Source organism: Calonectris borealis, chromosome 3 (assembly GCF_964195595.1).
Source record: "Calonectris borealis chromosome 3, bCalBor7.hap1.2, whole genome shotgun sequence".
NCBI classification, from domain to species: Eukaryota; Metazoa; Chordata; class Aves; order Procellariiformes; family Procellariidae; genus Calonectris; species Calonectris borealis.
The window spans coordinates 96,783,929-96,807,348 of record NC_134314.1 but is presented as its reverse complement, the minus strand read 5'-3'; the positions used below and the strand labels follow the sequence as shown (position 1 = coordinate 96,807,348).

Here is a 23,420-nt window from a genome sequence, read left to right as displayed (position 1 = left end):
CGGAGCCCTTGTTGCCGTCCATGACGCTCCTTAGCTAGGAGAATTTCCTGTGTTTCACTGCAACTAATTCATGGCTTTCCAGTGTCGCTGGTGTGATGGATGGGTGGGAACCTCTCCCTGAGTGAACAGTATGGGATGACTAGGACCTCTCCCTCTCCTTTGCCACAGCACCATCTCACACCCCTTCATCTGGTCTGCCGGGAGTCGTGTTTTTTCTCGTATGCAGGATATTCTCGCTGACCCACACCTATATAATCCCCTCACTGGGTGACTGCAGTGAGCGTGCTTCCAGCTCTCTGGGAACAGTAGAAGGGAGGTGTTTGTCTAGCTGTTTGCCCAGATAGTGAGAGCCCTCTGAGCTCCCCAGACTGCACGGATGGTCAGTTCAGGTCAAGGTGATGATTTTTGTCTACATGTATTTTTATGCTTTGGTTTCTAGGTACCTGAAGATTTCAGTAGTCAAAGCGACAGGGCTTCAGAAGCTGTTCTCTGGACCGAAATTTGTTTCCTATGGCTATTACTTTGTCTGCTGCAAGTGTCTCTAAGCTGCCATTTAGAAGTGATGTTTCACTGTTCATTACTGCAAATGTATCCAGAGTTTAAAGAAAAGTTGCGTGAGCTGAACAGCAAGGGAACAGTAGAGATCTGTGAACCTTGCTGCCTGCAGTCCCCCTGCTCCTTGCTCAGTAGTGAGATGCTCCAGCAGAAGCAGCCCCCACCAAACACCACGTCGTGAGTCACCATATGGAGCCAGCGGGAAGCTGTGCCACAGCTGCTGGCAGCCGCAGCCTGCAGGAGGGAGCCATCTCATAGCAAATGACGATGAGACAGGGTCAGGGCGTGCATCATTTTTGTAATGTCTCTTGGTACTTTCCAGCTTTCCAGCAGCCAGGAAAACAAATTGCCTCTGAGCACAGCAAAGGTCAGGGTTGCCATCAGCTAAGCGAAATCGCTGGCAGTAATAGTCCCGTCGACATTTCCCTCTGCAGCAGCTGCTGTCAGCACAAGGTGCTTTCATTAGCTGTGGGCTGGGCTTTCATGGGATCATTTGTATTTCATTTCAGTGAGAGGCACCTCTCACCTGTCCTGTTCCTGGTGAGCTACTCCCCACGGTGCAGCCAGGACAGGGGAAGAGAGGCTCAGAGAGATAACATGCATTACACTGAGGTGTTGGGAGTGGCCAGACGTGCCATTGCTCACAGGGTGGCAGGAGGGAAACCTGGCTGGTCCCAACAACTCTTTAACTCTGGAGGTGTCCTTCTCACTGGTGCAACCCAGAGGAGTTAACATCTCAGAGTAGGTGTTCACATTGCAACTTCTCTGATGGAAAAGCTGATTTAGTAGGTGCTCCTGATCCTTTTTCTTCCACACTGCTTCCTATTTCTCCTTTTCCCCATTGCCTTTTATTGCCATTATGGTTTTGGTTTTAAACTTTGGTTTTAAACATGCCCATTCCTAGGGCTCATTACTGGTGCATGCCAGATGCATTGAAATGTCAACAAATGGTCCTACAGCACTGCTGCAGGTAGGCTGCTCCTACCTCCTCTGGTCTTGCCAACTTAAATTGGTAAGTGTTGACCAGGGAACGTGGGACCTACTTCATGGGCCAAACCACCGTTTGTCCCCAAAGGCAGCCTCTCTTCGGTACCAGGTATATAACTTGTAACGCTGCCGCTTCTCCAGAGTACTGGAGCAGCTAGGCAGAAACCTGGATGACGGGATGAGGAGCTTGAAAATGGGGTGCGAGCCCGACCTTTTCTTCAGCTCATGGCAGAAACAGCAGCAGCAGAAGCTGTGCAGGGGAAGAGGAGGACTCTGGGGCTGGCAAGCCAGTGCCAGAGTACAGTTTTCCTCTCACCTGCTTTGTCACCATCATATTGGCTTTAACGTCTGGACCGTGCTCTCAGCAAGGGAAACTCAAAATCTTTCTGTGGCTGTGAAATACAGAGTTGGGAGACATGAGTTCTTCCTTGTTTTCTGCTGGACTTGATAGTTAGGCTTCGATGAATGGCTTAGTTGAATGACTTGGTATGTTGTGCAGTGATTTGCAACAAGGCACAGTGTGAGTCAGGTACGGATGCTCTGAGCTGGTAGCTTGCTGCCTGACTTAAATGCAGGGCTTAAATGACACAAAGTGCAGGGCTGGTATTAGCCCCCACAATCCGTACCACTTTGGACAGTGGCTGTCTGTGGGTACAAGCCGGATAACTGCAAACCTGTGATACTCTGTGCAATGAGATCTCCTTTTACCTTTTACCTGCTATTTGAGAACATACTTTCCCTGTTACACCAAAGTCTGGGGCTCCCTTAATGTCAAATATGAATTCCTTACCTAATAAAACAACCCAATGACTTGCAATTGTGTATTTAGCATCTAACTGAAGCATGGTATCCAAAAAACCTTATGTATTTGCATTTCTCCCTGCACCATCTTCCCTTCTTTCCAGACATACTCCCTTACCTGCCCTCACTGCTGTGCTCTCTTTCAAGTCATTTCTTCTGATCTCTCCACCAACTAATTAGAGAAACAACCTTGGGAGGCATCATGGATCTCAGCTATTTGTTACAGCCGTGTAAATTCGCTTTGACGTTCAGACAGCCTCGATTTCTCCCTGTCTGCGATGGGAGTCAGTGAGCTGGAGAAGAGGAAATTGTCTGCATTATGCAGCCGTGACAGTGAACCAGCATGAGCCTCGTGCTGCAGCGGGAAGTGTTTTATGATTTAATTTAATGTCTGGAGGAATGGTAGTCTGGTTAGGTAGCAGCAGGCAGGGAAGCTGAATTTTGGCTTTGGAAAAGGTGATCCTGGAGTGTGTGTGTGGAGGGTTTGAAGCCTGAGCCTGTGGCTCCCAGTCCCATGAGACTGTCCTGCTTCCCTTTGAAAGGGGCCAAGCAGCATATGAACTGGTAACTAGTAGCCATCGAAACTGCGGTGACGAAAACTCAAAGCCCCTAGCCGAGGACAAGAGGGGATGACTGTAATTGCAAATAATCACACTCATTTAAGTACAACTCTTCGGTCTGTTTTATTTGGCCAGTGATCATAATTGCCCCATTTGGATATAGAAGCTATGAAATTGTTTCTTAACTATGTTCATCATTCATCTATCATTAGGAACCTCACGAAGACAGCATTATTGCTACATTTGTAGATAAAATCCACACACGCACACGTGTGCTTATGCGCAATCATACCTATGGTTAGAGAATATTGACAGGGTCACAAAAGCAGGCGTTCAAAATGGAAGCAATGCCCTAATTAACACTGCCCAGGTGACTTCCTTTAGCGGTTTGTGCACCTGTGCTCTGGTCTAGTCTTTAATTACATTATCTCGTATGTTTTATGCCTTCTTTCAGGGCTCAGGATACACAACGTCCATTTAATGAGCAGCTGTTCAATACTTTGTTTTACCATCACTGATGAAGACACATCCCCTTTCCTTATTACTGGGAGCTAATCAAACCGTGCTCTGAAGACAGCATGAATCATTTCCACTTGTTTTTTTCTGTGGTGCTTGCCACTGATTTGGCCCCTTTAATTTGTCTTCAGGTGACGTGGTGAATTGAACTGGGATGCTGTTTTCCACTCTTTGGAGCAAGGGAGCTGAGGGAATAAGTTATTTGAAAGGGGCTGTTAGTTTTGGATACCCATACGTGATACCGAGAACACCCTGTAATGTGAGACAAGCTCTGTTGACAGTGCGGCACCATTGTTGCCTGCAGCTGCTTTTTGTGTACTTCTGCAACCAGACCCCCAGATAACATATCAGGGAGCCAGAAAATACCCACATGAATAAAAATTACTTTAAGTTGCTTGTGCAATGTTCAACACCTTTTTGTGTTTGCAATCACTGTCTTCATTCTCTGCAAACCTTTCAACTTGAAAAAAAAAAAGAGACAAGACTCTAGGATAAAAAGTAAGAACGAAGGAGCATAAGAGACCGTGTAAAAAATCCTTAGGGAGTTGAAAAAATGAAATTAAATTAGCCAGCTAGGGACTGTATTATAATTGCACAAAAAGATTGCACGCACATCTTCAATTCTAACATTTCTGTCCTTTGCATGCTTTTGCTGAATTTGAAGCCACAAGAACATTCTTTGCAAGTGGGTGTGCACATGTGCCTGAATGTATGTGTGCGATTTCCTAAATCTAAAAGCAAAGTAGCCGAAAACAAGATTTTCATGATGTAGCAATGCAGGACTGGGTATGAACTGTCACAAGGTTTGGAACATTTCAGTTGCACAGCATGGACCTCCGCCCCTTGAGTTGGAAGGACTGTCTGATAGCAGAAGAAGGTTGTCATCATCAGCTTTAATTCTCTGTAGGGGGAGAAGAGACACCCACTTTGCCAACATCTATTCACAGCTCCTTGCCTTCAGCAGAAGACTAGCGACAGTCGGAACCTCTTCGAGGTTCTCAACGTTGGGTGTTCTGCTGGCTGCAAACTCTTCTGCCAGTGAAGGACAGAATTTGTTACATCCACTTTGTCTGCCATGGCAGGAAAAAAGAAAGAAAGCCAAAAAAAGCCAATAGGAAAGACAGAAAATACCTGAGCGTTCAACAGGAATTTTCTAAGTGCAGCTGAATATGGCAAGTGATCTGTTGTTTCAACTGCTTTATTCTCTGTGTGGGACTTCCTGAATACTTGCCAAAACCATGCTGTGCTGGAGGTTTGATTTAAATACATGTTGTTGTAGACTTGAATGTTATTTTTATGTAGAGAAGAGCCTCATTAAATTGCACTGATGACTGGAAGTCCCAAGGCAGATTGACAGATTCGTGAACTAGTTAATCAAATATACACAGGAAAAAATACAGTGATCCTTAAACAAAATTGTACCTGAAGCTGATGTATTATATTTGGAATTGATTTGAAAAGTTTTTTTGTTTAACTTATTTTTGATAATCCTTGACAGTGAATTAGTGAACCCCCTGAAGCACCTGTTATAATGCAAGGGGAATCTGAAAACTTGAGATCCCAGTCCTGCTTTTCAGTCCTTGCTAGAGAATGGGGAGAGGGCCCTGCATCTTGATGAAAACATTTAGGGGTATTCAACAATGAAGTGTTTGTGAGTGAGCTTTTCAAATAATCTAATCTGTTCATTAAGTAAAACAGAAGTTGCCAGACTTTGTCAGGCCTATGTTATGGTTAGTGTGCTAAATGGGTGCTAGATGTTTTCAAGGGAAGAGTAGAAGCCTCACAGAGGACAATTCTGGAATCACTTTTCTTCCTTTCGCCTGTCCCCTTTGTGTGTCTCAGTTATTATTTGTTTTTATTATCACTGGTTGGAGGCTACTCTTAGTTCTGTTCAGAAGTAACAGCAACTGGAGCTGGAAGTCTAGTTATGGAGATGGAGAGATGGAAGGAAGCAGAAAAAAGTGAGAGAGGACAAGGACACAAGCAGTGGGACTTTCTGGTCACATTGTCTTTCATGGGACCATCCTGCTGGCTCCTGGGGGACCACTGGGTATCTTCCAGGAGGCATCATTGAAGGAGCATGTTCGACCAAGAAGGCAGCTGCTGCTTAGAGGACATACACACAGAGGTGGGGAAACAAGGACAAGGGGCAGTTGCAAGAAGTGTGCATGATCAAATCACTGAGATGGTACCGCAAGTAAGAGAAGTATGATAAGTGAGAAAGGGACTGAGATGGCAGGAGGCTTGAGCAGAAATGCAAGCAGGGGCTCTTTTTCTCTTTGTATCTTGACTTCATTATGGAAAACTATGTCGCTTTCGGAGATGAGGACAGCATTGTTTGATGTGAAGAGGTTTGCTGCATGGTATTAAATAAATCCTCTTCCTGTTGTGTTATGAATTCTCAGGTGTTTTTTTGCCTGAGGTCATCCAAGTTCTTCTTGTGAACACCTGACTCCATTGCAACACACCAGGCTTTGCCTTCCTGTTTACTCCATCTTCACTCTGTCTCTGCTGTTTGAGACTTATTATTTCGTGGTTTGTGAATCTCATTATGTATCTTCTATTTCTTGGAGACATGCGTATTGTGGAAAGCAAAACTGCAAAGAAAATTTTTTTCAAGGGAGCCACCACAAGCCCCCAGGAACCCTTTAGTGTTTTGCACAGTGACTTTGTCTCCTACAAGAAGTCATCTCTCGGCTGCTCTTGCCATTACTTCTGTACAGAACTGAGTAGCCTCCAACCTGTGATAATAATAACAAGTCATAACTGAGACACGCAAAGGGGACAGGTGAAAGGAAGAAAATTGATTCCAGAATTGTCCTCTGTGAGGCTTCTGCTCTTCCCTTGAAAATATCTAGCACCCATGAAAACCGTTTAGTACACTAATCATAACATAGACCTGACAAGCGGGAAGAAGGGGACCACTGTGCTACCAGTAATGAATAGGATGCTACAGAACAGAAGACCTTGAATCTCAATGGGATTGTCAGGTTTGCTCATTTTCAGCTAGAGAGTTTTGAAGTTGGGCAGGAAAAAGCATCCAAAGCTTCCTTTGAGCTTTACAACAAGCCTGACAACCACAGCTGGCTACCGAGCTCATCCGAGGTCAAGAAATCAGAGAAAAGGGAGGAGGCTGGGTGAACTTTGGGGTAAACTTCGCAAGTGTTTCCTCCACACATACATAACCCACCATGATGCTGAATCATGGGGAGAAGAATCTTCTTTCTATGATTTTAATGATAATCACTGGATATGCATATGAAAATACAGGTGCACATTTGAAGCAGCATTGGTCTCATTTTCAATTTTACTTTGTGTTTGAGTTGAAATTTTTCGCTTTTTTCTGTTAGCTGTTTCTCCTCAGCCTAGCTCTGAAATACATGTTTTGGAAGGTTCTGTATGGGATGCCTATCTCAGCTTGAGCAGAACTCATTAACCTTCTGTGGCACTGAACTGAAAGGATTAATGAAAACCCCTCTTCTGGATTTGTAGTTATTTTGACCCTTCATTTTTATTTCTAATTTCCAATTTGAATTAATACTAATAAAACCCTTGGAACTCACCACCTGCCACCTAATTAATTAATGATAATTGTTCAGGAACTGGATTGCTCCATGGATTAGTTTTTAAATCACTGGTGAGCTTATTGGGAGTCGTGATCAGCAGGGTGCCTCTCCAAGCCACAGCTCCTGGAGACAAGCCATTACATGAGAGCCTTTGCTCTCCTTAAAAATAAAATAAAACAAAAATTAAGGTTTGAAATTCTCAGGTGGTAAGAGTAAGCTTGAAAGTCTGATACAGCCATGTGCTAATTCTCACAGTTCAGAAGAGGGACAAAAAGAGACCAGCATTGCTTCATAAGTCTCATTGTTTTTACAATTGTGATTCTTGGGTATTTGACTTCTGATTTTTGAGTTCCTCAAACTGGCACCCTCAAGATTTATTCAACATTTCGGTCAGGGTGCTCTTCCAAACTAGGCTGCTAATGTCCTTTGCAAAAGGACATTAGGCAAAGCAAAACGGAATAAGAGATCTCAGTCCAAGTCTTAACCACATGGTATCCATTTATACTTTTTAACCCAGGAACTTCAGGAGGGTTGTATTTGCGTGGCAAAGGCAGCAATTCTACCTATATACAGGATGGGGAAAAAAAAAGAGAAAAAAAAGAAAAGCAAGAAGAACACCTCTGGTACAAATTAGCTCATCTCCAAACCAAACTCAGGAGTGATAATTTGATTTGTGCCAGGCGAGAAACCTACTCTTGGCCCTCACTGCACTCAGTCCGACTCTTCTCCCTTGCACTGAGCAAAGAAATTCTATTACAAGGAGCGGTTATTAAACCTGATATTTCAAGAAAGCTGGCTTTTCCACCTAGTAATAGCACCTATATATTTTCAAAAGTGGCATACTTCAAGGTTAAACACTGACTATGATTTTACAAAAGCTTGTATTACGGTGGCAGCTTTGTGTGCAAACATTTGCAGTTGATTGCAGGAAATCTGAGTGTAGTGTCAAGGCTAAAGAAACAGGTACAAGTGATTTACACTTCAAAGATTTCCCAATAAACATCAATCCAAGCATCTTACTCTTGATTCCACTATAGCTTATGTAGGTGTAAACCAGGAGTAATTTTATTGAGGGCATGAACTGTGCAAGGCTAAAATGGCACAAAGCAAGCTCCCTACAGACATCTTTGCTTTAGCAGAAGCCTTACTGGGACTCTTCATGACTGGAAATAAACCATTTCGCTTAGTGGCTAACACTGAAACCTGTGCCAATGTGTTTGTATTTATTTGATGATGTCCCTTTAAACAACTGTGACTTTGTGGACTCTGACCATATGTATGATTGGGATAAGGATTTTTGAAACAGGCGTGAGAATACCAACTTCCTCTGTAGAAGAAGACCTGGGTGGGGAGAACATCCAGTGACCACTTAGTATTCTTGTTATTAATTTAAGCAAAAGCACTTGTCAGCTGAAGTGAAAACAGAATTGAATGGAAAATGTAAAATAAAATGTAAAACATTCTCTTAAAATGAAATAAACCTCTAAACTGTGGGGTCTGCCAGTCAATGGGTGTTTATTTTTAAGAGCTATCACGCCAAGATCCACAAGCTGCAAAGCATTAACTGAATATATAAATTTTGATTACTAACTGTTGCAGTGATTGCAATACCCAGGGCATGACAGTGGTGTAGGGGAAAGGGGAAGCAGACCCACACTGTGTTGAAGGGGATACTTCAGCTGTTCAAACAGTTCAGAGATCCCAGCACGGGGCGACTCTGCCTTCCCTTTCTCCAAGGGATTTGAGCGGATTACCAGCACGCAATTCATCTGCAGGCTGCTGCTCTTTATTGCCTAAGAAGTTGCCTTTCACTCTCTTGTGTGTATAGCACGTTTGTGGAGCAAGTCGGGAGTTCTTTGTGGTGACATTGATATTTCAGAGTAGGATATTATTATCTGACCTTGTCATTCAAGATTCAGGGAAAACATTTGAGTGTGAGGTTTTCTTCTTAAGATCAGAAGGACGGTCTTGGACAGTGTATGCATGATTTAGTCTTTCATTATTGGACTGGTAAGCACTGCCATTTTTGTTTGCAAATGCAATAATTGAGTGAGCCTGACATTTCTTTTAGGACGGTTCTTGAGAGACAACATTTGCAGGTGCCTCAGAAAAAGTCGGTGTGTGTGGGGAGATTTAGTATAATCAAAAAAATTTAACACATGCACAGACACACACCATTTACATCTAGAGACTATCTGTGATATTTACTGGATTGCAACTGTGCCTGAACGAAGGAGACAAAGAAATTCTGATTTTCCCTTCTTAATAGTACTAGTGCAACAAAATGGGAGTCTGGATGGCAGAGATAAATCTTGTTTCATTGCATAATTCAATCAATTTAACCCGATGGACAGTTCAGTTGATGAGCCTTCTGCTAGTTACCACAAGGGACTTGCTGTGTAAGTTAAAAATATTTTGGGAAGGTGTGAGCCATTATTTTTTTCTGAATTACACCTCGGTTATTTTGTCTGATTGTTTCAGAGACAGCTGATCAGCCAGTACTGTCTTGTGTGTCAGTGAAATATCTTTTCTTCTCTTTGAGGTACAACCTCATTGCTCATGATCCATGGCAAGGAGGGGTGTCAATCAAGAGGATGGACACAGCTTTGCAAACATCGTGATGATACTGCAGCTTCTTTTACCCCTCAAATTACCTGTGACATTTCATTTAAAAGCAAAGGTGCCATAAAAGAAGAAATCCCCGGCTACAGTAGTAGTGATAAATACGCAGGACAAGCCTTGCGACAGAAAGATTTTTAAAGTTAATCTTGGGGACGAGAGAGCTGTGGGCATGGTGCTCCTCTTGGAGGAGCGAGAGGAAGGGAGGGGAGGCTCTGGGGGACCTCTGGTCCTACCGGTGCTGGCTCTATGCCCCTTTGTGCTCCTGCCTCGAAGCGGAGCCCTCCTGCGGCACCGCCGGGGTTACACCTGCCCCTGCTTCTTGGTGCACCGCTATCAGAGTGGTGATCCCACTAGCGCTCCGAACCTAAGGAGACGCAGGGTCAGTTCATGAATAAAGGTCCTCCAAGCGGAGCTGTGGAGTTGAGGGCTGGTTGCAAGGATGATGCCATCTCAGGGAGGAAAAGATGCCTGAGGAGATGGCCGGAGATTGCTGTGGCACTGGTGCTGCCATCCGACAGGAGCGATAGCAAAATGAATCTGTGACTGGCCAAGTATCAAATTTCACTTTTTATTAATACTATACTTAACTCTGGTTATTTTCAAGCTGCAAGCTGATTAATCATACTCTCTTCTTATTTAAAATTTCACCTATGGTTTTCAAACAAAATTGTTATCCTTAGTTCTTCCTCTGAAAATGTGCCAGTGCATAATGCTGTTCGTACAGCAAATTGGCCGAGGCAGCTGCATTTTAATGCAAATGTAGCACTCTTACATGTATGTACAGACTGTCAGTCAGCGTGAGCTGGTGCAATCTGATTTACCTTCCCTGAGACTCTGGTCTCCAGCCATTATATTGGCTCCAAAGACTGCAGGCCACCAAGTTTTCTTTTCAAGCCCTTCATTAAAATTCACCTCTTCCCAGGTTCCTGCAGGTCCTGCTCCCTCCCCAGAGATACACTCACCGGTGAATGACACCGCTCTGTTACTGCTAAGTAGAATATAAACAAGACGGAGACTCATCCTGCCAACCAGGGCACTTCAGAGAGCTCTTGCTCCGATACACTCGCCAAGTCCTCCAGCCGGCCATTGGTAACCCCAACCTGTGGTGCTGCTTGTGTGGAAACAACACTATACTAGATATTGATAGATGCCTTCAGGACTTGAGGCTCTTCTTTTACTTCTCTGTGAAGCCAGTGACACTATTTCTGCTCTGTTAATTAAAAGTGTATATGCCACCGCACACGCAGGTTTGCTGCCGTTGCTCTGTTTGTAGTGCAAAGTCAGATTCGGGATTACCACAACATCTTCTGTACTGTTGATGCAGCAGAGCAAAACCTGCCTGTCCCCTTTATTGTAGAGTAGGGATTATAACATGTAGGGTTGAAGGCACTTTTTAAACATGAGGAAACACAGGACTGGAGCAAACACATGCCCTGTTACTGACTCCTCAGAAGGTCTTAAGAAAGTCATCTAATCTACATCTGTTCCTCCCCTCTGTACATATGGAGACTGCACCAGTTCTTTCCCTAAAGGGGAGCAGTGTGGGCTAATTAATGAATATCTGTAACGTGCTTTGAAGAGGAAACCTGCTACATCTTATAATTACCTGATACAAGCCAGATCCCAGGGGAGCACTCCAGATGGCTGGTGCTCCATCCTTCACCCCTGCTGCTGAGGCTGGTACGGGGAGTGATCCTGTGCTCCTCCAATGGAGCAAATGGGGAGCCTGTGGGGGATGCACGTGGTGTTTTCTTGGAAGTGAGATTTTATTTTTTTAAAATGAAAGAATAATTTTGTTACCTCTGCAAAACTAGATGTTTGAAGTCTGACTGTTTCCCTTTGATCTTCACTGCCTTGTTTTTTTCATTTGCAGCCAGACCACTGAGCTGAAAGGAGCACAGAAGAGGGGGCAGTTGGAAGGAAAGCTGAACAAGTGCTATCCCAATCCTGCTTTTCCCATTATGGATGTCTTTCGGAGAGGTGATTTCCTTAGCTGCCTTGTTGCAAAAAGCCCGCAAGGATTTCTGGGTACTTCACTTGCCTTTCTAACCTTAACAGCACTGATTGCTTGTTTTTTAAAATGGAATAAAAATCTGTTGGTGCAGAATGCATCATGTACAGTACAACAATATGTTGCCCTGAGCACATGGAGCCTGGCTCACGTTCCTTGCTAGTTTCCGTGTTATTTCTTCAGCCATGCCAAGACCTCTCACCACAACTGCCTTTGCTACAGCAATTTTTTTTTTTTGCCTTCACTTTAAATCCTGTCTCTTAGTGAGCTATCTATGTTGCCCAGAAGGAAAGGAACCAGGTTGCATAAAATTTGAGAGAGTGCATTCTGTGATCAATGTGTTTTGTAAGAAAGGTATTCAGATAACACAGGGATAAAAGTTGGGAAAGGGTTCTGAGAAGAGCCAAGGGGATGATTAGAGAAAACAGCCCCTCCGGGAGCTTAAGCTGTTTTGTTTCTCAAGAGAGGAGGTTACAGTTTGGCTTGAGCAGTCTGATCATGTCATTCATTTAATTTTCAGTCTCTGTAGTTCATTCGTCCACACAGGTGTCTATCTCTGAGCTGAACTGAACCACACTGAAGGAGGGCCTATTTCTCATCCTGACCATAAAGGTGGCTCAAGCAGATGCACACCTGTGGTCTAGTCCCCCTTCAGTCGGATGTTCAGTCCACAAGACTAAAAGAGTCAAGGACTGGGAGTTAAAGCTGGGTCTGGTTTATGCTGGAAATATTAAGCAGGTTTATTACAATGAGAGTAATTAAAAATCAGAATGATGTGAAAGGCGTATAGTGAATTCTGTTCCATTGTATATTGGAAAATCTAGGCAGGATGTTTATCTTTCAGCGGTGACAGTGAATCTGAAGAAGTCTTCTGGTTGGTGGTAAATAAGAGGCCAGCTTAGATTATTTGGATGGAGCTTTCAGGCCAAATGAATCCTTGTGCTGACAGTTCCTGTGAAAAGACATCAATCCTCAAAGTGAAACTCAGTAACCATCCAAATTTACATGGCTTCCCAACAAAACTGTGGGTCAGCAAACAGCAAATACTAGTAAGAAGTGATGCAGCAGTCTGGACTGTCTGAACGTGTTTGCAGAGAAAAGTGGATGGGACTGGGAAACTGTTTTCTTCAGTATTTCGGGAGCTGACATGAATTAGATTCTCATGCATGCTGGGAGACATGTCCTGCCCCAGCACCTTCAGGCTTGAGGGAATGCACTGGTATTTGTTGTCTCTCTGTGCTTTCCTCCTGCATGGCATCATGTATGCATGTGGGCTGAAACACAGAATTTGACTGAGGGAAATGTGCAATAATAGTTCAAATCATCAGAACTGCCAGAAATTCTGCCCACAGATCAGAGCCCTGATGAGTAGCAAAAGCAAAGATCAAACACAAGAAAAATTTCACTCTGGGTGTGAAACAAGAGAAAAGAGTGGGGTCCAGACACTGGAAATCACCAGAGAACGGCGGGGCAGCAATGATACCCTCCTTCCCTCTTGCATCAAACATGAGCTTGTCTCCTCTTTCAAGCTGAGAATTTGCATCTTGTCTCTGATCAGCCCTCAAAGACAGTCTCTCCTCCTGTTGCTGGTCAAGGTATTCAGCAAGCCCTTTTTTCCATGTTATTCTTTGCATTTTGGGAGGACTTCATGTAAACACGCACAAATACCTCATTATCCTCTGCTAGGGCTCTCATTATAGCTCCCCTTTGTGCAGCCTACAGAAAGGTTAGGCTGCCAGATTTGCAGAGGTCTTCCACCTCTCATACTGACCAGTGTTACCTCATTATTTGCTTGAGCTCACTTGGGCTTGACCCATTGTTTGCTGTCTTGGATAGCTTGGAAAAATGTCCACTCTCGATGTAAGAAGCTTTCAGAATACTGTATTGAATTATTTATTACCTACTGTGTGTGTACATGTATCTAAACATATACGTAAGTATTCATCTATGCATATACATATAGGTCTCTTTTGCTCATGGTATTGTGTAAACGGTCTTATCCTGAAGATGTGCAAAAAAAAAAAAGCCTGGTGCAAAACTGCTCCCTCATAAATCCCAGAGAAGCTCTCTGTTACCCTGAGTCCTGTCGTGCTATCACAGTGTACCATTTCAGCCTTCTCCTCCCAGACTGAATCTTTTCTCTGAACCCTCCCCTCCTTTCCATGGCTAAGTATGCTTCCAAATCAGGCTGTTAATTTGCACACTTCTTTCCTCACAGAACCTGCCTACCTGCCAAACATTATACCCAATATTTTAGCTTCTTTGGCTTTTATCGCCCTGTCTAACACCATCTGCTGTAGACAATTAACTTGTCTGCTTTAGTGTGCTCTTTGTGGGCCTCTTTGTCTTTTAATTTTATATTCACAGGCCACAATAATGCAAGCAGTATTGGATTGTAGCTATGCTGAATGCAGTTCCTTGTGGCTCCATCATCTTCCTTGACCTGGCAAGTGCTCTTGGCAGAAAAACATTCATTACTCAGCTGAGATGCAGAGAATGGGGAACCTCCATCTGAAGGCAGGGACTTTAGCTTTACTTTGTGAGTACAAAGCCTGTGCTTGAGGCTATACATAATGAAGAAGCGCCAGTGGCCCTCTTCATGAAGTGCCTAGGCCAGTGGTGGTTTTGACATTAATATTTTCCTTCTTCTTGCTTGCCACCAGTGGTCCGTAGCAGGGACACAAGGCTTCAGTTTCAGAAGCAAAGGGAAACATGTTCTGCAGTTGTCTGTTCTCATTACAGCCTTAAAGTTGGCAGAAGAAGAGATTAAGGCTGTGTCGGTTTCAGTTTTTGTTGCCGTCTTTGTCAAGAAAATGAGTTGTCACAAAATCTCAAGGCCTGGTCTCTTCTCATTAGGTGCTCTTCTCAGCCTGAGACTTAGGGGAGTTGTGATGAGAACAGACGTGGATGCAGAATGAGCACGTTCCCACCAGTGGCTACCCTAGTAGCAATCTGAGTATTTCCAATTCTTGACCCTGCTGGAGCTTAGAGATGTGTTTGTACTGAGTGGGAAAGGGGAGGCATCCATTCTGGGTTCAGTGGCCTCCAAATATTCCTTAGGGCAAGACATAAATGAATGATAAAAAAGCCATCAAGCAAAAAGAAAATGCCATGAATGAGTTGGGCGGGAGTGTTGATCTGCTCAAGGGTAGGAAGGCTCTGCAGAGGGACCTGGACAGACTGGATCGATGGGCTGAGGCCAACTGTATGAGGTTCAACAAGGCCAAGTGCCGGGTCCTGCACTTCAGCCACAACAACCCCAGGCAACGATACAGGCTTGGGGAAGAGTGGCTGGAAAGCTGCCCAGAGGAAAAGGACCTGGGGGTGCTGGTTGACAGCCGGCTGAACATGAGCCGGCAGTGTACCCAGGTGGCCAAGAAGGCCAACGGCATCCTGGCCTGTATCAGAAATAGTGTGGCCAGCAGGAGCAGGGAGGTGATCGTGCCCCTGTACTCGGCACTCACATCGGTGAGGCTGCACCTCGAATCCTGTGTTCAGTTCTGGGCCCCTCACTACAAGAAAGATATTGAGGTGCTGGAGCGTGTCCAGAGAAGGGCAACAAAGTTGGTGAAGGGCCTGGAGCACAAGTCTTATGAGGAGCGGCTGAGGCAACTGGGGTTGTTTAGCCTGGAGAAGAGGAGGCTGAGGGGAGACCTCATTGCGCTCTACAACTACCTGAAAGGAGGTTGTAGCAAGGTGGGTGTTGGTCTCTTCTGCCAAGTAACTAGCGATAGGACGAGAGGAAATGGCCTCAAGTTGCACCAAGGGAGGTTTAGGCTGGACATTAGGAGAAATTTCTTTACTGAAAGAGTGGTCAGGCCTTGGAACAGGCTGCCCAGGGAAGTGGTTGAGTCACCATCCCTGGAGGTATTTAAAAGATGTGTAGATGAGGCCCTTAGGGACATGGTGTAGTGGGCATGGTGGTGTTGGGTTGGTGGTTGGACTCGATGATCTTAGAGGTCTTTTCCAACCTTAATGATTCTATGATTCTATGAGTGTTCGTCTCATTTATATATAGACAATGCCTACCTGAGTGTTTGTGTGGACAGAGAAAACACATCCTTAAACAATTCCTTCAAAAATGCAGTGGCCAGATAACGTGAGGTTTTAGTCATCACTAACTGAAGATTGGAGTTGTGTCTGCAGTGTCAACACCTCCTGGTGCCAAAAGTAATTCTTAAAACTCTGAAACCCACCTCCATTTGGAAAAAGCAGGTATCTCTCCAACAGGAATTGTGTGGGGGAAATACTGTCAAAGTCCAGTGCCTGGAAACATCCAGCCCGAGCTCTCAGGACTTGCTATACCACCTTTCATGCATAAGATGTTGTGCCCCTTGACGCAGGACTGTAAATTAATTGCTTATAACATTGTCTGAGACTAAAAATTGGTCAGACAGTGGGATGGGACTGCACTGGAAATCTGTAAGCATGAAAGAAGTTGCCATGCATTTCTGAGATGTGTTTAGCTCTCAGCTGCCTTCATAGTAGCCCAGGGGTCCTTGCAGATGGAGCAATAATACGCCTTCAGTCATTCATTTTCAGTACTCTAATTGCAACAGTAACCTGATCTGTGGTCATAAACAAACCTTTTTAACTCCAGGTTTCTAAAGCCTTAATCTGAATGCATGCTGTAGCCTCACAGACCTCAATAATGACAGCTAGCATTGCAAATGCTTGCTCTTTTGAGATGGCAACACATAGATATCTGCATTAAGGTGTTAGCTCAGAACTGCATCCCATCTATCGTTAAAGCTTCTGTAAGGCCTGTAGTGTTTAATGCCTTAGCAAAGCCTCTATCTGAGCAATATAGAGACTGATCAATGCTCCAGCAAGACTAGCAACATGTTAGGAGACAGGAAGGGACCTACATTAATTTTCATTTTGCTAATGCTCTTTTGGCTACGTGCTGTTTTGACTTAGTGTCAAGGCTTTGGAAGTAAAAGGTTAAAACCAGCTAGTTTCTTGCTGGATCTTCAAGTCCAACAGGCTGAGGTATAGGGCATTTCATCCATCAAGGGATTTTTTTTAGTTAGTCCATATTGATCATCTGACCATTGATACATCTTAAGCAAATGTGGAGATTAGGTTTAAGGTTTACTTAAGGGCAGAGAACAATAGAAAGACGAAAATCCTCTTAATCTTTTAGCCTTTGCAAACATCATCCCTTGTTCTTGGTGCATGTTCTGAAAAAGATGCAACATGAAACTGGACTCCTCATTTTGTAGTTTCAAAAGCTCCAGTCCTTAGCCTAGGATTTGTAATTTTGGAATAAACACCAAAATTGCAAAGTACCACTTAGGCCCTTCAGATACAAGTGTTCATCCTAGTCCATTGGAATCAAGAAGATACATCAATAAGCCAAATTAATTGCCCTTTCATTTTCAAACTATAAACTTAGTTTCTACACTAACTATAGTCTTGGATATAACAGCAACGTTGGTATAGTCAGCTGAAATTCAGTAATCCTTAAGCTCTTGCTAACAATGGTCATTGTGTACCACAGGCTAACAAGCAGAAATCTGGAATCCCTCAAACCTTATTTTTCTATCCCCTTACGTGAGCACTGGCACCATTAGGAGCTGAAAGTGTGAAACAGGTGATACTAGCTGCTCTACAGTGTCTCACAATACATCAAATGTGTAATTAATCATGTTTGATGGATGACAGTAGGCACCACAGAAAATCTGACAATAACCTTTGTTTTTGGCTTTATTTACCCTTCTGTGTCCTCCTCCTCCAATCCCCCATCCTTAATTAAACTAAAAATGACACCTCGGTGGCTGATAGCTTCACTGAATATACTGACCTTGACATGAATTTTGAATGGAGAGAAGTAAAACAAATTTTATCCCCCAAAACAAGTACTCCAAAAAAATAGTTTTGAAAGACCTTTAGTCAAAGAGGTTAGCTGTGGAATTCAGCAAGTGAATAAAAATTTGCAATAGAAACATTACACGTTACTGTATGCATATGTATGGATATGTTCCAAGATGTTAAAAAACACTGAGAGGTAGTCTGCCCAGCAGGAAGAAACATTCCCCAGATTTCAACATGATCTCTGAGCTTAGCGATGGCTGAAAGTAAATGACCAGTGCCTTCTCTAAGTGTAAAATACTGGTCCTTGCTGGCAGCAATCCCTGCTTCGGGGAAGCGGGTTCTGAAAGTGCGAGGTGAAGCCTGAGCTACTCAAGCTTGCTTTTTGTGCACCTGCCATGGAGCTCATTCTTTGCTTGTGCTGTAACTACAGGTAGGTTACCTGTGCCCGTGCCAAAGGTAAACGTGGTGAACATTCTCGCTGACATCAGTCCTCCTTTTAGCTTAGCACACCATGAGATGTCCAATTAGCCATCATTTCCTCTTCTTTTTCAAAACCTTGTTTCAAAGTCCAAACTACAGTGTAGCCTAAAAAATTGAAATAGCTATTAGCTGCACCAAAATAAGTTGTTTTTTTTTTCTAATTTGTGCATACGTCCATGTCCCTGTTTTTAGCCTGGCTGAGATTTTGTAATCTATTAGTTTTGCAGGTGTATATTATGGGACTTTTGCTGACTTCTAGCTTCAAATGCCAGGGAGCAGCCTAGGGACTTAACATCCTGCCCCACAGAGTGAAGAACAACAGGTCCTTCCTATGATTTGAAACCAGGTCTGATGGTCCCAGGAGGGTGACCCAGTCTTTCTACTAATGCACCTTTGGTATGGGCAGGACTGCAGTCACGTATGAACACAAAGGGGAGCAGAAACGTTTCAAAGAGAAAGCCAGGAGTACTTCAGAGTCTCAGACTTCTTTTCATTTCCTTTGATTAACGTCTTCATTGCACTGAAGCAATCAATATGCCAGTTTGGGGGGAAAAGAAGGACAATTTTCTCTTCAAAAAGACTGAAATGAGTGATGACAAGTTCAGACTGATTGATCCAACAGAAGAAACTTCCATCTTCCTCTAAATGTCGTCTTGCTTCATTGAGAACAAAGTGATATGCATGCACATAATTAATAAAGTTAATAGAATTTAGTGCCATTCTTAATATTAGAAACAACTTATTTATAGAGGTGACATTCTATTCCTCATGTTCCTTCTAATGCAGGTACACAACTGATGTACCTGATTTTATAGTGTTAACAAACGATTAACAGCCAGTGCAGTCATACAGTAACATAGTTATAAACATTTATGTGGAATGTTATAGATATAAACTGCCATGAAAAGGTAGTGAACCAATAGCTGGAGCGTAGATTGCACACACACACACGTACACAAAGACAAAATGAAAATGAAAAGAGTTGGGAATTATATTGCTTTTCCAAATGGAATTAATGTTAGTGTGCATGTGTTATTACTTATAAAATGTAAATGATGATGTTGACAATGTAAAGCTCCTATCCTAGAACTACGTGTGTTTTTTCTGAATTTAAAAAAATCCACAGAGCACCAGCAGCTCCTGTAGAGCCACTTGTAAGGACTCGCGCTTTACAGCCTTCCTAATTAGACTGGCATATGGCCACAGAGCTAATCCTCCTGAAGAGCCCTACTCCAGCCTCAGCCAGCTTTTTTGGCCAACTCCCACTGGAAAATTGGAGTCCTCCAACAAAACAAGAAAGGTAACATCCAAGCTGTGGATTAACTCAGCTGGGACTAGAAGCACATCTGAGAGACAGAGACTCTTTCACGAAGTGCCTTGCTAACTGCTCAACTTCCCTCGGGGTGAGGTTGCTTAAATTTCGTCACTTCTGTTAAAAAGTACCTTGACAGAGTGATCTCAAGAGAGATCTCCCAGGAAACCATGGCCCAAACCGAGAGACTTAAGAATTAAAAAAGCTGCATCATAAATTTCCCCAGGCCCAGGCAGGTCTTGGACAGCTCCTGGCCAGTGACAGAACACCCACGCCCCAGAGGAACATCAGTTCCTGCTGAGCAGAGACCATGGAGCGCTCCATCATCTAGCACCAAATCCAAGCAGCTTCTCTCCAAGGTCTCTACTCCCTCTCTCTGCTCTGCTGGATGCGACGTATTTAAAGCCAGCTCTAGAGAGGAGGAGGGGGAGCTGACTTCAACCATGCAAATCAGGCTGATTTATATTCTGATGCAATCAGCCACAATCATGAAATCCACTTAGCTGGGTGAGGACTCCAGCTACTTTGTTCAATTACGCAATTATCATATTCCATTTAATCCCCAAATCAATTCTTGTATTTAGAATTATTTAAGATGCTTCAGCAATTATACCCAATTAGGTTCTATCAGTAAAGTAAATAAATGATGTGATGTGCCAATCAGATGGCAGCAATGGCAGCTGGAAGGAAATGGAGGAAAAGGAGCTCCTAAGTCTTCTGCTTCAGGCGAGGACGCAAATGATTGTTTGGGTGTTACAAAGCCATTTGTTATGGTGTTGGTGAGATGAAAACCACACAAGGCCAAATCTGTTGTTAACCATTCAATCATTTCAGGGCTGTGCCACCTCAAACAACCAAAAAGGTCTTTTTGTTGGATCGCTTGGCTGTTTCATTTCCCTGCTTAATGTTTATCTGAAGAGATAAAACAGAGGAGGCAAGAGTCTGATTTTCCCATGATCAGGAACCTCCGTCCTGCCTGGAGAGGGAGGGTTCAGACTGGTTTCAGAAGAATGGGGGCAAGCAAAACTAGGCTGTCTTAGTACGAGTGAAGAAACCTCCAGTGGCAGCAGAGGGTCCCAGTCCCTGCAGGAACACTGTGCAGGAGGTGTATGACAGCATCCCCCCCCAGCCTTGTGCAATCTTCATTTCCCACAGCCAGACTGGGCTGTTTCAGTCTCTCCTGATTCACTCCTGACTCCACTGAGCCTGCAGTTGTGTACAGCCTGCCACCATTGTGAACATGCTTTGCTATAGGAAAAGCCATCAATTTTGAAAATATCAGCTCTGCTTTTTGGCCATTTTATTTAATACTTGTAGCTTTTACTTTACATCAGCTTGGATATCTGGCTTTCAGGCAGAGCAAATGATTTATTTAACGCCATCCCACACTGCCTTGCAGAGCAACAGGTTTTAAAACAGGGACCTGTAATGCCAAAGCACAGCTTTCTACAGCTTGAGCTGAAGAGCAATTCCTTCAGCTGGTAGCAGAAGCAGACTATTATATCCCGTGCAGTTTAAAAGAAACATGACATGGCATACAAAGCTATGACATTTCTATTAAAAAGAAGCTTTATTTAAAAACGAAGGCTATTTTATCATCTGTCCCTGCCATTGCACTGAAAAATGGTAGACCGAAATGACCAGACAGCATCTTTCTCAGCTGCTGAGCACAAATACCATGCAAACATACTCACCTACAGAGCTGCTGTGAGGGGATTACTGGAGAACACCACGTAATTACTAGCTGCAGTAATTGCAGTACCATGTTAGATTTGGCAGAGCCATTACAGCGGTGGGTTTAAAAGTCACTATGAGGTAGCCTTTGCTCCTAGGCAGAGATTGTAAAGTGTCAGCCTTGTACCCGGGGTCTGGGGCATTAACCCCTGTCGTGGTTTAACCTGGCAGGCAGCCAAATACCACGCAGCCGCTCACTCACTCCCCCCGCCCCCCCAGTGGGACGGGGAGAGAATCGGAAGGGTAAGAGTGAGAAAAACTCGTGGGTTAAGATAAAGACAGTTTAATAGAACAGAAAAGAGAGAATAATGATAATAAATAATGATAGAATATACAAAATGAGTGATGTACAATGCAATTGCTCACCACCCGCGCTGACCGATAACCAAGTAGCGATCGGCCCTTCCTGGATCACGCCTACCCTTCATATACTGAGCATGACGTCACATGGTATGGAATACCCCATTGGCCAGCTGGGCTGGCTGTCCTGATTATGTTCCCTCCCATCTTGTGTACCTAGCTCAGTCAGTAGGCACGGGAGCTGTCCTTGGACTAGGAGGGCACTTAGCAACAACTGAAAACATCAGTGTGTTATCAACATTCTTCTCATACTAAATCCAAAACACAGCACTAGGAAGAAATTTAACCCTATCCCAGCCGAAACCAGGACAGTATCCACCCCTTATTCCATACCATTTACGTTATGCTTAGGTCTCACATTTTTCGATACCTTTCAATTAATCACCACTATCTTTTTTATATATATACATATATAATACATATACATACATTATACATATAATACATATACATACATATATACACATAAATATATATAAATGTCCATTGAGTTCTTTTAGTCCACAACTTTGGGCTCTATCTGTCATAACAGTCTTTCAGGGCCAGAAAGATGGTGTGTGGTGTTGGGCTGTTGCATCCTGAAGCCAGTTCTCATTTCGGTACTGCTGCGCTCGTCCAGTTCTATCATCGTTGCACTTTGCTCGGTTTCATCGGAGTTAGTTCATTCTTCATTAATCTGGGTGATTTTCACTGCTATACCATTGATAGCAACCATAGAAATAATGATATACAATATCATATAACAATTGACATCATAAAATTCAGTTCATTGGCTATTTTCACCCAAAATCAAATCCCCTTGAGGTACACACCGGACTTGCCCATCCTTTCGCATCACCCACCAAGTGCACCCAGGTCCTTGAGCAAAAGCAATCCCATGGATGGGTTTTCCCTTGCCAGAGGCAGGAGTAACCCAGACTGTCTTCCCCAACATATTTCTTATATGCACGACAGGGACTTTATCTCCATCTACAGTACGTAAAAGTCTTGATTGGGCAGGGCCAGCTCGATTAACAGACCCCCTAGTGTTGACTAACCAGGTGGCTTTTGCTAAATGTGTATCCCAATGCTTGAATGTCCCACCACCCATTGCCCTCAGCGTTGTCTTTAACAGCCCGTTGTATCGTTCGATTTTCCCGGAGGCTGGTGCGTGGTAGGGGATGTGATAGACCCACTCAATGCCATGCTCTTTGGCCCAGGTGTCTATGAGGGTGTTTCGGAAATGAGTCCCGTTGTCTGACTCAATTCTTTCTGGGGTGCCATGTCGCCATAGGACTTGCTTTTCAAGACCCAGGATGGTGTTCCGGGCAGTGGCATGAGGCACAGGGTATGTTTCTAGCCAGCCGGTGGTTGCTTCCACCATGGTGAGCACATAGCGTTTGCCGTGGCGGGTTTGTGGGAGTGTGATATAATCAATCTGCCAGGCCTCCCCATATTTGTATTTCAACCATCGTCCCCCATACCAAAGAGGCTTTACTCGCTTGGCTTGTTTGATTGCAGCGCACGTTTCACATTCATGGATAACCTGTGCAATAGCGTCCATGGTTAAGTCCACCCCTCGATCACGAGCCCATCTATATGTTGCATCTCTTCCTTGATGGCCTGAGGCATCATGGGCCCACCGAGCTATAAATAATTCACCCTTATGTTGCCAGTCCAGATCCACCTGAGCCACTTCAATCTTAGCAGCCCGGTCCACCTGCTGGTTGTTTTGATGTTCTTCACTGGCCCGACTCTTGGGCACGTGAGCATCTACATGACGTACTTTTACAACCAGGTTCTCTACTCGGGCAGCAATATCTTGCCACAACGCAGCAGCCCAGATGGGTTTACCTCTGCGCTGCCAGTTGTTCTGCTTCCACTGCTGCAACCACCCCCACAGGGCATTTGCCACCATCCATGAGTCAGTATAGAGATAGAGTACTGGCCATTTTTCTCGTTCAGCAATGTCCAAGGCCAGCTGGATGGCTTTCACCTCTGCAAACTGGCTCGATTCACCTTCTCCTTCAGCAGTTTCTGCAACTTGGCGTATAGGACTCCATACAGCAGCTTTCCACCTCCGATGCTTTCCCACAAGGCGACAGGACCCATCAGTGAAC

At 44.0% G+C, this 23,420-nt stretch overlaps 1 long non-coding RNA gene across 1 annotated transcript in view; it reads left to right on the top strand.

The window, feature by feature from the left end:
- The first annotated feature begins 3,299 nt into the window (after positions 1-3,299).
- The window catches only part of LOC142080807 (uncharacterized), a 35,756-nt gene continuing 15,635 nt past the window's right edge, over positions 3,300-23,420 (top strand). Inside the window, exons 1-2 of the long non-coding RNA XR_012673123.1 lie at positions 3,300-3,550; positions 11,481-11,635. This is a non-coding gene — a long non-coding RNA (uncharacterized LOC142080807). The remainder of the gene's footprint in view (positions 3,551-11,480; positions 11,636-23,420) is intronic.